This window comes from Somniosus microcephalus, chromosome 14 (genome assembly GCF_052327205.1).
Source record: "Somniosus microcephalus isolate GS21.2 chromosome 14, FLI_Smic_1.0, whole genome shotgun sequence".
NCBI lineage: Eukaryota > Metazoa > Chordata > Chondrichthyes > Squaliformes > Somniosidae > Somniosus > Somniosus microcephalus.
In genome coordinates, this window is record NC_141000.1 from 66,488,137 (window position 1) to 66,501,556 (window position 13,420).

Sequence of the window (13,420 nt, forward strand, 5' to 3'; positions counted from 1 at the left end):
ACTTTATGAAGGTTCGTGGGAATAATAATAGGCACATCAGCCCCATCTTTCTTCTGGGTCAGTGGCATTCCTGGGGTGGAAGCCTAGCAGATGCCGATTGGTAGGGTCAGGAAATGGGACGGCATCTGTTGATACCGGGTCTCCGCCCCAAAGGTGATTCATAGGGAATTTTGGTTGGAGGCAGGAGATGGCAAATGTTCTATCCACCCCATTGAAGCCCTGGCATTGAGGAAGGTGGCAGGGCTGGCAAAATAATGATAGTTGCATGAAGACTATAAATCGTCCCTCTTATAAAGGAGCCAATTTCAATATCCTCACCACTTTCTGGCTGGTCCTACCACATCTTGCACTGCCCATTTCTAGCAATCACCCAGGATGTGCCTATATTAGTACAGACACCTGCCACATATATGTAAACTCTCTGCTCCTGCCTTAACCCAGAATCTCTGGCACGTTCAGGTTCTCAGTCTGCTGATGGATTGCGATTCCTGCTCTGCCAGTTACCCTGGTGGAGCAGCATCAGGGACATTCGAGGCCATCACTTGCAGTGTTTGGACAATGTTGCAAAGCAATTCAAAAATAAGAAAATAAAATGTGCGGATATTTAATCAGAACAATAGTAGCAAAGCTATGCTAAAGCCTTTAGGGTTGCCAACACGTGACTTCCTTAACAACTTATTTATGTGGCTCGATTAGGTTAATACAAAACTTACCAGATGAGAAGGGAAAGAGATAAGAGAGACAGTTATTCAGAAAGAAATTATGGGATCAATAATGTGATAGCAGGTACTTAATGTGTTTCTGTCCATTGCCTGGATAATAAGTTTTGGGATCAAACATGTTGCCTTTCTCTGTATCCCTTCCAATAACTGAATATCCTTTATGAAATAGGGAGACCAAAACTGCCACAGTACTCCAGATGTGGTCTCACCAAGGCCAAATACAGTTTTAAAATGATCTCTCAAATTTTATTATGTTATAATTGCATAGGATAAAAATAGATAAGTACTTAAAAGGTTGGCGGCACTTAGAGTAGAAAAGTCACCTGATCCGGATGGGATGGATCCTAGGTTACTCAGTGAAGTAAGGGTGAAAATAACGATGGTTCTGGCCAGAATCTTTCAATCTTTCTTGGATATGCGAGTGGTGACAGAGGATTGCAAATGTTACACCCCTGTTTAAAAAAAAAAGGGAGAGGGATAAACCCGGTAACTATAGGCCAGTCAGCCTAACGTTGGTGGTGGGGAAACCTCTAGAGACCATAATCAGGGATAAAATTAATTGGAAGAACATGGGTTATTAAATGACAGCCAACATGGATTTGTTAAAGGCAAATCATGTCTGACAAACTTGATTGAGTTCTTTATTGAAATAATGGAAAGGGTTGATGAAGGTAGTGCAGTTGATGTTGTGTATATGGACTTTCAAAAGCTGTTCAATAAAGTGCCACATAATAGGCTTGTTAGCAAAATCAAAGCCCATGGGATTAAAGGGGAAGTAGCAGTGTGGATACAAAATTGGCTAGGAGGCAGAATGCAGAGACCATTAAGTGGAAACTACTTAAAATATTTTTTTTAAGTATCAGGAGGAACTCAAAGAATGGTAAATGTTTGGAATAATCTGCCAGGCAGGATAGAGGAAGTAAATAAATATTGAGGTTATTCAAAATATATTTGGACGCTGGGAGAGTTAATATTCTAGAAGAGAGAGATTCAATGGGCCAAATGGCCGTTGTTTGTCCCAGACTTTCCTTGTGTTTTTATAATAATGTCCATCCATCTGCCCTTGACTACCAATGCATTCATCAAGATATTCATCACTCACAACAAGCTTTGGACCCATGCTGTACAGAATATTGATTCCAGTAAGAACACCAATACCTACGGTTGTAGTCTAAGCATTGTTCACACATCAGTAAATTTACCATGGCAAAAGCTATTTATTTTTTGCTACAGTATTAAGTCATTTATAATCACTGACTTTCTCACTGAGACTGGGATTCTCTTCGTTGAAAGAAATGTTACACTGATTTTCAAGCGAATCTTTACCTTGATAAAGATGTATCAACTCTTCACTGATTTTCCCAATCATCCAAGCAGTTTGTTCATTTGGCTCTCTACCGATGTGCAATACATGTCAAAATTTAATTGTGAGTTAGACTTATGAGAAACTGCGAAGAGCTGAAAACTCCCACGGATTATATCATTTTATTTTGAGTCCATTTAAATATTAGCAAGGCACTACAGCAACATGTAAACTCCAAAATGTTTTTACTCTACAGTTGTAATGAGTGATCCCTTTACTAGAGAATGGCTCTAGAATTAGAACTAAAGTGTTGAGAAACAAAAGCATATCTTAAGGGGCCAAATGTAATTGTTTGATGGCCAGGACAATTGCTTTAAAGAAGCTGCATAATAAAACTCACTACGCACTTGGTTTGAGCATAAAGCAAGGCTTTAATCAACTTGTTTCAGAACATGGAGGTCTAGTTGTACTTCACTAGTTCCTTGTCTTACAAAATGTCCCTGATAAGCTGGGGCCGACGCCCGAGTATTTATACTCCTTGGACGGCGCCATCCAGCATTATTTCACGAGTAGTTTCTCGATGAATGATGAGATTTATAACAGAAGCACTGAGTTTGATTTTCACTTGCAGTAACGACATCAAAATGGGGTTGTTAGCCTTACCGTCCCACCAACCGTAACGATGCGGCTGGCTCCATTTTGAAAGGCCGGGTGTTCAAAGTTATTATGTTCGTGTATGATTGTGACACGGACAGCAGGAGTTGAACAAAACAAGTCCTTACTGAAAGGAGTCAATCGGGAAACTGAAACTACAGAGGCTTACTAGCGCCTTTTATACAGGGGTGGTCACTGCCGGTACTGCAGTCTGAGACCAGTTATTCTCTTAAAGGTACATACACAACAATTCCTCCCCTTTTAGATAAACAGTACATAACATTCATTTAACAACTAAATGATAACTAATTACAATCACAATTACGGTTGCTAGATACATTGGTTAAGTTTAAGCAATTATAAGTTCAGTCTTTGAGGAGGCTTCCTGATTCTGTCTGGATAACGCCTCTTTGGGGTATCAGGTTCCTCTGGCAAGGTTGAGTCGGGATCAATGTCGTTGTTTGGTTCATCTGCTTCCAATATCACCGATTCTGCGGTAGCTGCAATTGGTACGTCGATTTCATTACCAGGTGTATCAGATCGTGGTGTGGAGTTGACGTTTTCCAGTGACTCTAGAATCTGGTCAGCATGGCATCTTACAATGCTCTCTCCAATGTCCACGGTATACATGAGAGGTCCTTGCCGTGTACAAATCATTCCTGGCTGCCAAAACTGGTTGACCTATCTTAAAACTCCTGGTCGGCCTTTCATTCATACTCTGAAACTGCCTGTTCTCCACATCTCTTCGGACGTTTGGCTTAACCAAATCCAAGCAGCATCGTAGTCTTCGATTGAAGAACATCATGGCTGGAATTTGGTTGGTAACCGCATGTGTCGCATTCCGGTAGGCAAACAAGAAGTTGTCCACCTTGTGTTGTAGGGGTATATCTTCATTACACATTGCCTTGATAGCCTTCTTGAATGTTTGAACAAACCTCTCGGCCAATCCATTAGTGGCTGGATGATATGGGGCAGATGTGTAATGCTTAACACCATTGTTCTTTAAGAACCTCTGGAACTCTTCAGACACAAACTGTGGTCCATTGTCAGAGCAAGTCTGTTCAGGCAGCCCATTCCTGGCGAATATGGTTTGTAAAACTGTGATAGTTTTTTCCGTGGTGGTTGAGGACATTTTTATTACCTCTGGCCACTTTGAATGTGCATCCACCGCAATTAAAAACATCGAGTCCATGAAGGGACCAGCAAAATCAATGTGCACCCTTTGCCATGGAGATGAGGGCCACTCCCATGGATGTAGAGGAGCTTGTGGTGGGGCGTTTTGGACCTTCTGGCATCCTGCACAGCTCTTGGTCATCTCTTCGATTTCTCTATCGATTCCCGGCCACCACACAAATGCTCTGGCTAAGTTCTTCATTTTTACCCCACCCAGATGACCCTCATGAAGCTCATTGAGCACTCTATCCGTCAACTTAGGTGGAATTACTACTCTGGATCCACACATCAAGGTTCCTCTGCACACTGACAGCTGTTCTCTTCTCGGCGAGAATGCTGGCAGCAGTGGTTCGCCATGTGCTGGCCATCCCTTCACCGTTAAATCATAGACCCGTGATAGTGTCGGGTCATTCCGTGTTTCCTTTTCTATGTTTGCATTCGTCACAGGGAGACATTCGACTATGGTCGAGTGGAATAACTCCATTGGATCCACTGCAAGGTCTTCTTCTTCCACCGTCGGCAATGGTAGGCGTGACAATCCATCAGCATTCCCATGCTGTTTAGTTCCTTTGTACTCAATGTCACATTGGTGTGCCCCTACGAAAAGGGACCACCCTGCAGCCGCTGCGCTGTCATTATCGGTACGCCCTTCTGAGGGATGAAAATGGAGACAAGAGGTTGATGATCGGTTAGTAGAGTAAATTTTTGACCGTGCAGATAGTGATTGAACTTCTTCACCCCCCACACTAGGCTGAGGGCCTCTCTGTCAATTTGGGCGTAGTTACGCTCGGCAGAAGTTAACGAGCGTGACGCAAAAGCTATCGGCCTCTCTAAACCATCAAGGAATTTATGTGACAGTACCGCCCCAATGCCGTAGGGAGATGCATCACACGCCAGTCTGATCGGCAGTGCTGGGTTGTAGTGAGCCAATACTTCTCTTGAAGTGATTAAGTCCTTACTCTTCTGAAAGGCCCGCTTACAGTCATTGCTCCATTTCCACGCTACTCCCGTTCATAGCAGGGCGTTCAGTGGGTGCAGGATTGTTGACAAATTCAGCAAAAACTTATGGTAGTAATTCACCAATCCGAGGAATGACCTCAGTTGCGACACATTTTCAGGCGCTGGGGCCTTAACAACCCCTTCAATTTTGTCAGGGGACTTATGTAACCCCTCTTCATCAATCACGTGGCCACAATACGATATCTGTTTCTTAAAAAACTCGCACTTGGGGCGGTTGGCTTGTAGCCCATGTTCCCGTAGTCTAGTGAGCACCTGTTCTAGGTTGTTAAGGTGTTCACTGTCATCTTCACCTGTCACAAGGATGTCGTCCAAGTAACACTGAGTCCCCGGAATCCCTTGCAGGACTTGTTCCATTGCTCTTTGCCATATCGCCGGAGCTGATGCTACTCCGAATACCAATCGATGATACTGGTAAAGACCTTTGTGGGTGTTTATCATGAGATACTTCCTAGAGGATTCTTCAACCTCCATCTGCAAATATGCTTGTGCTAGGTCAATTTTTGTAAAACACTTCCCTCCAGACAGTGAGGCGAAGATGTCTTCTATCCTTGGAAGAGGATATTGTACTGTGTGAAGGATTGGGTTCACCGTCACCTTGAAATCCCCACAGATGCGAACCTTCCTTGGCTCCTCAGACGTATTGCTTAACGTTTTCTTCATGACAGGAACTATGGGTGTCGCCCACTCGCTCCAGTCGACCTTAGACAACACGCCTGCCTTCTCCAGATTCTCCAGCTCTGCCTCGACGGCTGGGCGAATTGCATATGGTACCGGTCTTGCTTTGAAAAACTTGGGAATTGCATTCTCTTCTATTTTTATCGAGGCGGTTATGCCTTTAAGAGTGCCCAGTTCTTGTTGAAATACCTCTTTGGCGTTAGCTAAGATTGTTGACAATCGTCCAGGAGTGACGTCTTCATCTTTTTTACCGTCCACCGTCATTGCATGAATGGAGTGCCAATCTAAGCTTATCTTCCTGATCCATTCATGTCCCAATAACGGTGGTCCACCATTTTGCAGTATGTAGAGATACAATTTCCGTATTTTCTTGCCGTTGTATTCGACAGGCACCCTTATTTTTCCTCTGGAGTATACTTTTTGCCCCGTATACGTCGTCAAGACGATGGATGTCTCTCTCAAGGGTATGTGTGAGAATAGCTACTTGTAGTCTCGTCGATTCATGATGGTTAGCGCTGATCCTGTATCCAATTCCATTTTAACTTGGGACCCTGCTATCGTGAGGGTGACCCAAATGGTTCGGTGATCCTCTTTTGCGATTACATTGTGAAGTTTGAGACAGCTTAGTCTCCTGTTCCCGGATTCACTATCGCTCATCTGGTCTTCGGTACTACTGTCCATCATCTTTTGAACTTTCTTGTACGGTTCCTTAGTAGCCTTTTTGTTGTCGCTGGTCTTCTTCCCAGACCTGCAAACTCGTGCAATGTGTCCCATCTTTCCGCATTGCCTGCATATTTTGTCCTTGGACCAGCAGTCCTTCTGGTCATGGTTAGTTCTGCCGCAGCGATAACATTTTGCAAATCCCTGTGTCATTTCGTGGGTGCCGTATTCCTGTGGCTTTTGTTGAATTTCCGCAGCTCCCCTGGCTGCTGCTTCGTACGATACTGCCACGCTGAAAGCCTTATCTAGCGTCAGCTCTTTCTCTGAGAGTAACTTCTTCTGTGTTCCTTCACTCAGGAGTCCACAGACAAGTTTGTCCCGTAGTGTATCTGCCAGTCCTGCTCCGAACTGGCAGTGCTTTGATAGCTTGCGTAGTTCCGTAAGGAACTCAGCATTGCTCTCATCTTTATGCTGAGTTCTCCTGTGGAATTTAAATCTTTCGGCTATCAACAGTGGGGTTTAGGTGTTCCTGTAGGACAGCAACAATTTCGTTAAAACTCTTCGCCTTCGGTTTGGCTGGAGTAATCAGGTCCCGCAATAGGCCGTACGTTCTAGCGCCCATTAAGTTTAGCAATACCGATGCATTTTTCTCATCGGCTATTTCGTTTGCCTCGCAATATACCTCGACTCTTTCCACATACGTGGTCCAGCCCTCTATTGTATTATCAAAGGCAGTGATACAGCCAGTCTTCGGCATCTTGAAAATCTAAAATGGCGCCTCCCGCGCTTTGCCTTCTTCCCCGATTTAACAAAATGGCGCCTCCCGCGCTTTGCCTTCTTCGCCCGCTGATTAAGATGGCGCCTCCCGTGCTTTTGCCTTCTTCCCCGCTGTTGCTAGCGCTGCTTTCCACGCTTTCCGTTGCAACCTGCAGCTCCTCGCGGTTTCCTGCGCGTTTAATATTTCTTTTAAAAAAAATTTATTTTCCCGTCGTGGAACAACCCTGTGGGACTCTTGCCTCCCTCTTCTCGGGTCTATACGCAGCCCGGCTTCGTAGCACCGGCCGCGCCCTGTGTGCGCCACCCTCTCTCTCTCCTCTTCCCGACAACGCTGCTCGGCCCCGTTGCAAGCCACCCGCTCGAGTTCGCGACCGCCGCAGCCCAGGAAGGATCAGTGTACTACCTGCCACCAGCTCGATTAGCTGAAGCACCGTTGACAGGAACCAGGCCCCGCTTTCGACAGCTTCTCCAGCAATCTTCAACTCCGCTAACACGGGGCGGATGCCCACGGTCGACGCCCGTTTCTACTGCTTCTTTCTTCCTTCTGGCCTCGACCTCTGCTCACTTTGCTGCAGGAATGGATCCCAGGAGGTGGTGCAGACTGTAGGTAAGTTCGTATCTGCTCGTCGCCAGTATTATGTCTGTGTATGATTGAGACACGGACAGCAGGAGTTGAACAAAACAAGTCTTTTCTGAAAGGAGTCAATCAGGAAACTGAAACTACAGAGGCTTACTAGCGCCTTTTATACAGGGGTGGTCACTGCCTGTACTGCAGTCTGAGACCAGTTATTCTCTTAAAGGTACATACACAACAAAAGTGCCTACCTGTTTCAGGTGGTAAGCCCCTTTTAACATGCATATTGGAGTCCTATGATGTAAATAGGATCCCAGTTGCCATTTTAAGATGGAACAGGTTGCAGCCTTTGTCGTGCAGGCCCAACAAAGGTATGTCTGAAATTATTTTTGTGTTGCCCGGAGCAGCAGGATATTGTGCCGGGACATCCCCTGTGATCGCGACCACTGCCCCTCCAAACTTTCTTTGTTGGTGGACGAAGCGGCCCGATATTGGAAGGCCTCAATCTGATGGCACCCTGCAGCTTGCAGGCCTGATGAAAATGAGGCCGAGGCCTCAAAAGCAAGGCCACCTCTTCACTTTGGTACGGTGATCGGCCATGCACTCCACCTGTCGGTCCCCCTCATGTCAAAATCAACCCCGCTCTGTTTTTGGGCATAATGTCACAGACAGCCAGAAAGCAGTAGGCACAAACACTGCCATAATTCAATACATCAGTGGCATTTTATGCGATTGACACAATTCTTAACAGAATATTAACTCAGATGTCATTTGATGCAACATATTACCACAAGTTGGAACTCCACATTTGTCATGCTATTGCATCTAGTGCAGGGTAACAAGGTCATATATTTCTTCGTAATGAAATACAAGAGATGTTTCTAGTAGACTCTGATCGACAAGCTGATCAATCTCTTCAGGCCATTTGAAAAGTCACATGAGAGATGACCTGCGAAATTTAATCTTCAGTTAAGTTATCCCAATGATGTATTTACTCCAGTGGATGGCACTTTTAGAAGAAAAGTGCGCAGCACCTCTGAGGCAGGAGATTTGTTTAGAACATTTTGAGTCATAATATTTTAAACACAAAATTCGGTTTAGAATAAATTGTTTGACCCTACTTCAATATTTTTAATTTGCTTATTTTCAAAAACCTTGAATTTCTCTCCTGCCCACCTATCCCGAATGTTTGGGTCCTTGTTAGAATTTGGTGCCACTGGTGCTAGCAACCATCTATACCTAAGCCAAGTGACCAGTATTCACATGTGAGCTTCAACAGTTACTGTTGACAAGCTATTTGACTGCAGAAGGCATCACAACCATGCATGATCCTGCTCTCATCAAAACTCCACACACGTGCATTTCTACCATGGGTACACTGGATAATGAGTGGCAGTGGGGACCCTGGCTAGTTTTCTTCCTCTTAGCCCAGGGGCACCAGGACTAACTGCAGTGCCTCAACTGCCATCCTCGCTGAGATCAGCTAGTGCAGCAGAGGCCACTCACTGGATGAACTCGCTGAGTTTCAGGGTTGAAATTGATCTTTGCCAATAGCGTAAAACAGGCTCATAGCAAATCGGTAGTCAATAGATAAGAAAATGGGGCCTGGTGTAAAACGGGCTACAGATTCGCTATGAGCCCCTTTCACACTACTGGTGAAGACCAATTTCACACCGTCAGTGTCTTTTTGTATTGGTTCAGCCAATTACTGTAATACGTTTATGGACGTGTGCTGGAACTCCTGAGTTGATGGACACATGGCTCTGTGGCCATGATTACTTTAATTATCTTCCGTTAAGAAGTTATTTTGGTTTAAGAAACTATAATAAAAGTAGCTAGGCCAGTTGTTATAGCTCTTTTCACATCGGTCTCTTTTTGCACTTTTAATGCCTGTCAATTGTCTCATCTGCTCCCACACTGATATAGAAGGTTAATCAAGATGTCCATATATATATTGAAGAAAAAAGAACTTGCACATATAGTATACTTGTCAAGATGTCCCAAACTGTTTCCCACCAATGTTTTGGTCACTGTTGAACAGAAAATGACAGTTGTTCCAGGGATAAGCAGTAAATAATGAACCATAAATCTTGCCCATTCCTCTCTACAATCAAAACTTTACTTCTAATTCATTTTATCAATTTTTTGTCAAGCAAGGACCAGTTAGTGCCTCCACCTCCAGAGAAGCACAGACTGAAGCTTTGATGGCAGTGGGGCCAAGAATAGACAGCACCCTACCTACTGGCTTCCAGACCATGGCGGCCATGATGCATGCAACTGTCTCTCAGGGCTCTCAGGATCTGATAGCTGCCATTGGATCAGTCGCCCACTAATGAGTGGGGACACAGATCCACGACCCACTGGAGTCTACCTGCCCAATACTGCCTTTTCTCAGGACACTAGAACATGCCAGACCTTTGGCCTTGCCAGTGTAAGATTTGCAAAATTTGTGCATCTCCCCGAAGATTATTATTAATAAAAGGGACCCTGCGTGGACATTTTAAATTAAAAAGGGTACCCAAGATGGCGTCCGTGCCTCGTGGCAAAAGGCCTGCGGGATTCCAAAATGGATTCTGCAGCACAACAGCTTGGGAGAAATCAAAACTCAGGCTGCAGGTTTTCTGTGAAAAGAAGTTTGTGTTTTGGGATCCAGACAGAAACTGTGAATTATGTATTAGGCCGAATTGGAGACAGATCTAAATTCAATGAGGCCTACAGTTAAGGCCATCAAACAGTCTGCATACATAATCGGAAACAGATTTAACATATCCATCGAGGCTGGACAAGCCCATCAAGGACTTTAAGGACAATACAAGTCAATTATCGGGCCGGTAAATGCCATTACCGGCCATCTAAAAACCATCAGTATAGATTGCTACCATTGTTTTAACTAGCCCGCCAAAATTAAAACAAAGAACTAACCTGATTTGGTGCGCAGATAAGCGTTTCCGACGAAAGTATAATTGAAGGCCCCGGGTAGCATTGAGTGAGGTCAGTTAGTTCGTTCGGAGGAGGAGGTTCGTAGAGTTCGTTGGTTGGTGTGCTGGTGCTTCTCCTCGGCCCCCTCGCCCTCGTGGCTGCCGCCCTTTCCCCGTCCCGCGCTTACCCCCTGGCCTTTGCCCGTGCCTTTTTCCCACTCCATCTGGAACTGCCCCGGCACCGGGTCAGGCGGGCACGGACAGATTCAGGCCAGGCGAGGCGGGACGCGACAAGAGGAGAAGGGAAAACCACCGAGGGGCAGATCGGCTGAAGAAGACCAAACAAGGGGAGGCTTCGAATCATCGGGCCTTCAGCCTCAGCCGACCTTCGAATATCTGCACACTAACTCAAACTGGCAGCTGTTGACGAAGAATCATCCCTGCAAGGTAAAGTACCCAAACAGAGACTTTGACTTTGGGGTACGCGAACCTGGACAATGCCCTTGCAGCGCCCAAGAATCACGTGATGATGGCAGGCTCCAGAGAGCACCAAGAGTGAACCCTGAACACAACCGCTGTTTTGAGTCTAACAAACCTTTTGATTGGTGAGCATGAAGTTCTGACCCCTCATAGCTTAATCTAGTTAGGTATATAGGGGGTGGGATAAGGATAAGGGGATTGTTAAGATAGTTGTTTTCCCTCGATGTGCCGTGTGTTCCCCATTTCCCTGTATGAGTACAAGTATAGTATTATTATGACTCTCTTGTAATCTTTGCCTGTAAAAGTGTACACTAGTAGTTTTTCCATGAGATTGTATCGAGTTTTCCTCTTCAATAAAATCTTGGTTTTGTTTGTATCCAACCACCTGCCTACTTGAGTCTTCTCTGTACCGTCGCTTTGTACCTAAGTCCGGTGTCTAGAACCCAGGGGGCGAGTGATTCGAACCACTCAAGGAAGGTAGTCAGAGGCAAAGCTGACTGACCCAAACACGCCTGTGCAAGAAACCCCTACGCCACTCCGAGCTCCCCACCAGTAAACCATGGGTGGTGATACCAGGCTGCCCAGGAACAAGGTCCAGAGATGCCGTCAGCTTCGGCTGCCTCCCAGGACCCAGCTGCCATGAGAGGAGGGCATTAAGTCCCATGCTTGTTCTTTGGGTTATGGGTGGTGGAAGGACTGGGACTGACGTTGGGAGAGACTATTGGTGCAGGGGTATATTAAGTTTTCAGCCGAGGTGCTCCAGTTGGCAGGATTGATGAGCTTCGCTCTTAATCATCCTCAGTGTCTGCTTGTTCTTCATGTTCCTCCGCCTCCACATTTTCCTCTGCAGCTGGATCGATGAGTTGGGTCCTCTGGAAGGTAGAGTTGTGCAGCATGCAGTAGATAACAATAATCCTAGAGACTCTTTGGGGGCTATACTGCAGCACACCTCTAGACCTATCTGGGCAGTGGAAGTGTTATTTCTGGAGGCCTCTGGTCTGTTTTATCAGTTTCAAAGAGAAGGGGAATTGCGGACTGGCACAGGTGAAAGCACAGATCTGCACGATGCACTGCATGGCGCTGCACACCAGCTGGGCATTCCGCAAGTGAAATCCTTTCCCATTTATGTAGACTACAGACTATTCTACTGGAGCACATAAGGCTATGTGTGTGTAGTCAATGATGCCCTGCATCTGGGGCAGGCCTGCTGGTAAGTCTGTGTGTTCCAGTTGTATTTAAGGTCAATTACTGACACAGACTACAAGAATAACTTTTCAATAGGTCTTTACTATTCGGAGGTTAGGGCTGTACTACCCAGCAAATTACTACACAGCACTTATATACCGGTGTGGTCACCACCGGTATTACTGTATACAGCAGCCAGAGAAAGTAGTACATCTCTTAAGGTGGAACAGGTTTAAGTTCTCTTAAGGTGGAACAAGTTACATACACCACAATCCTCCCTTTTTAGCTTAACAGTTATATCCCCATTTAACATAACATAATAACATATATACATATACAACTTCATGTAGAAACAGTTCAAAGGTTCAGTCTCTCAGGAGGCCTCCTGATTCGAGTTGGATAACGCCTTTCAGGGGTCTCTGATTCTTGTTGCTGAGGTGACTCCTCTAGTTGGTCTCTTATGTCTTGGACATCATCATCAGGTACATTCACTGCCGAGGTAGATGCTTCAGGTTCACTAACTTCTTCCACGGTTGTCTCTGTCGTAACCATGGGTTCGACCCTTGTTCTCGATTCTACCAGTTGGTCAGCATGACGCCGTATTACATTTTTACCAACATCTACCGTGTACATCAGGGGTCCTTGTCTGGCCCGAATTGTTCCGGATTGCCATTTCTCGTTTCCATAGTCCCTGGCCAACACTGGTTGTCCTACCTCGAAACTCCGAGTGGTCTTGTTATTTATATGCTGGAACTGTTTGTTTTCAACTTCCCTCCGCACATTTGGTTTTAACAAGTCCAACCTAGACCACAACCTCCTGTTATAAAACATCATGGCAGGACTTTGGTTTGTCACTGCATGAGCGGCGTTTCGATATGCCAGTAGAAACTTGTCCACCTTATGTTGTAGTGGAATCTGATCTTCGCTCATGGCCTTTATTGCCTTTTTGAATGTTTGTACAAATCTCTCAGCCAACCCATTTGTAGCCGGATGATATGGGGCAGAGGTATAATGTTTCACCCCATTCTTCTTTAAGAATTTTTGGAATTCTTCTGACACGAACTGTGGTCCATTGTCGGAACATATTTGTTCTGGCAATCCGTTCCTTGCGAATATCGTTCTTAACACCGCAATTGTCTTTTCTGAAGTAGTGGTAGTCATCTTGATCACTTCTGGCCATTTAGAATGTGCGTCCACCGCAATTAGAAACATGGAGTCCATGAATGGACCAGCAAAGTCAATATGTACGCGTTGCCATGGGGCTGAAGGCCATTCCCAT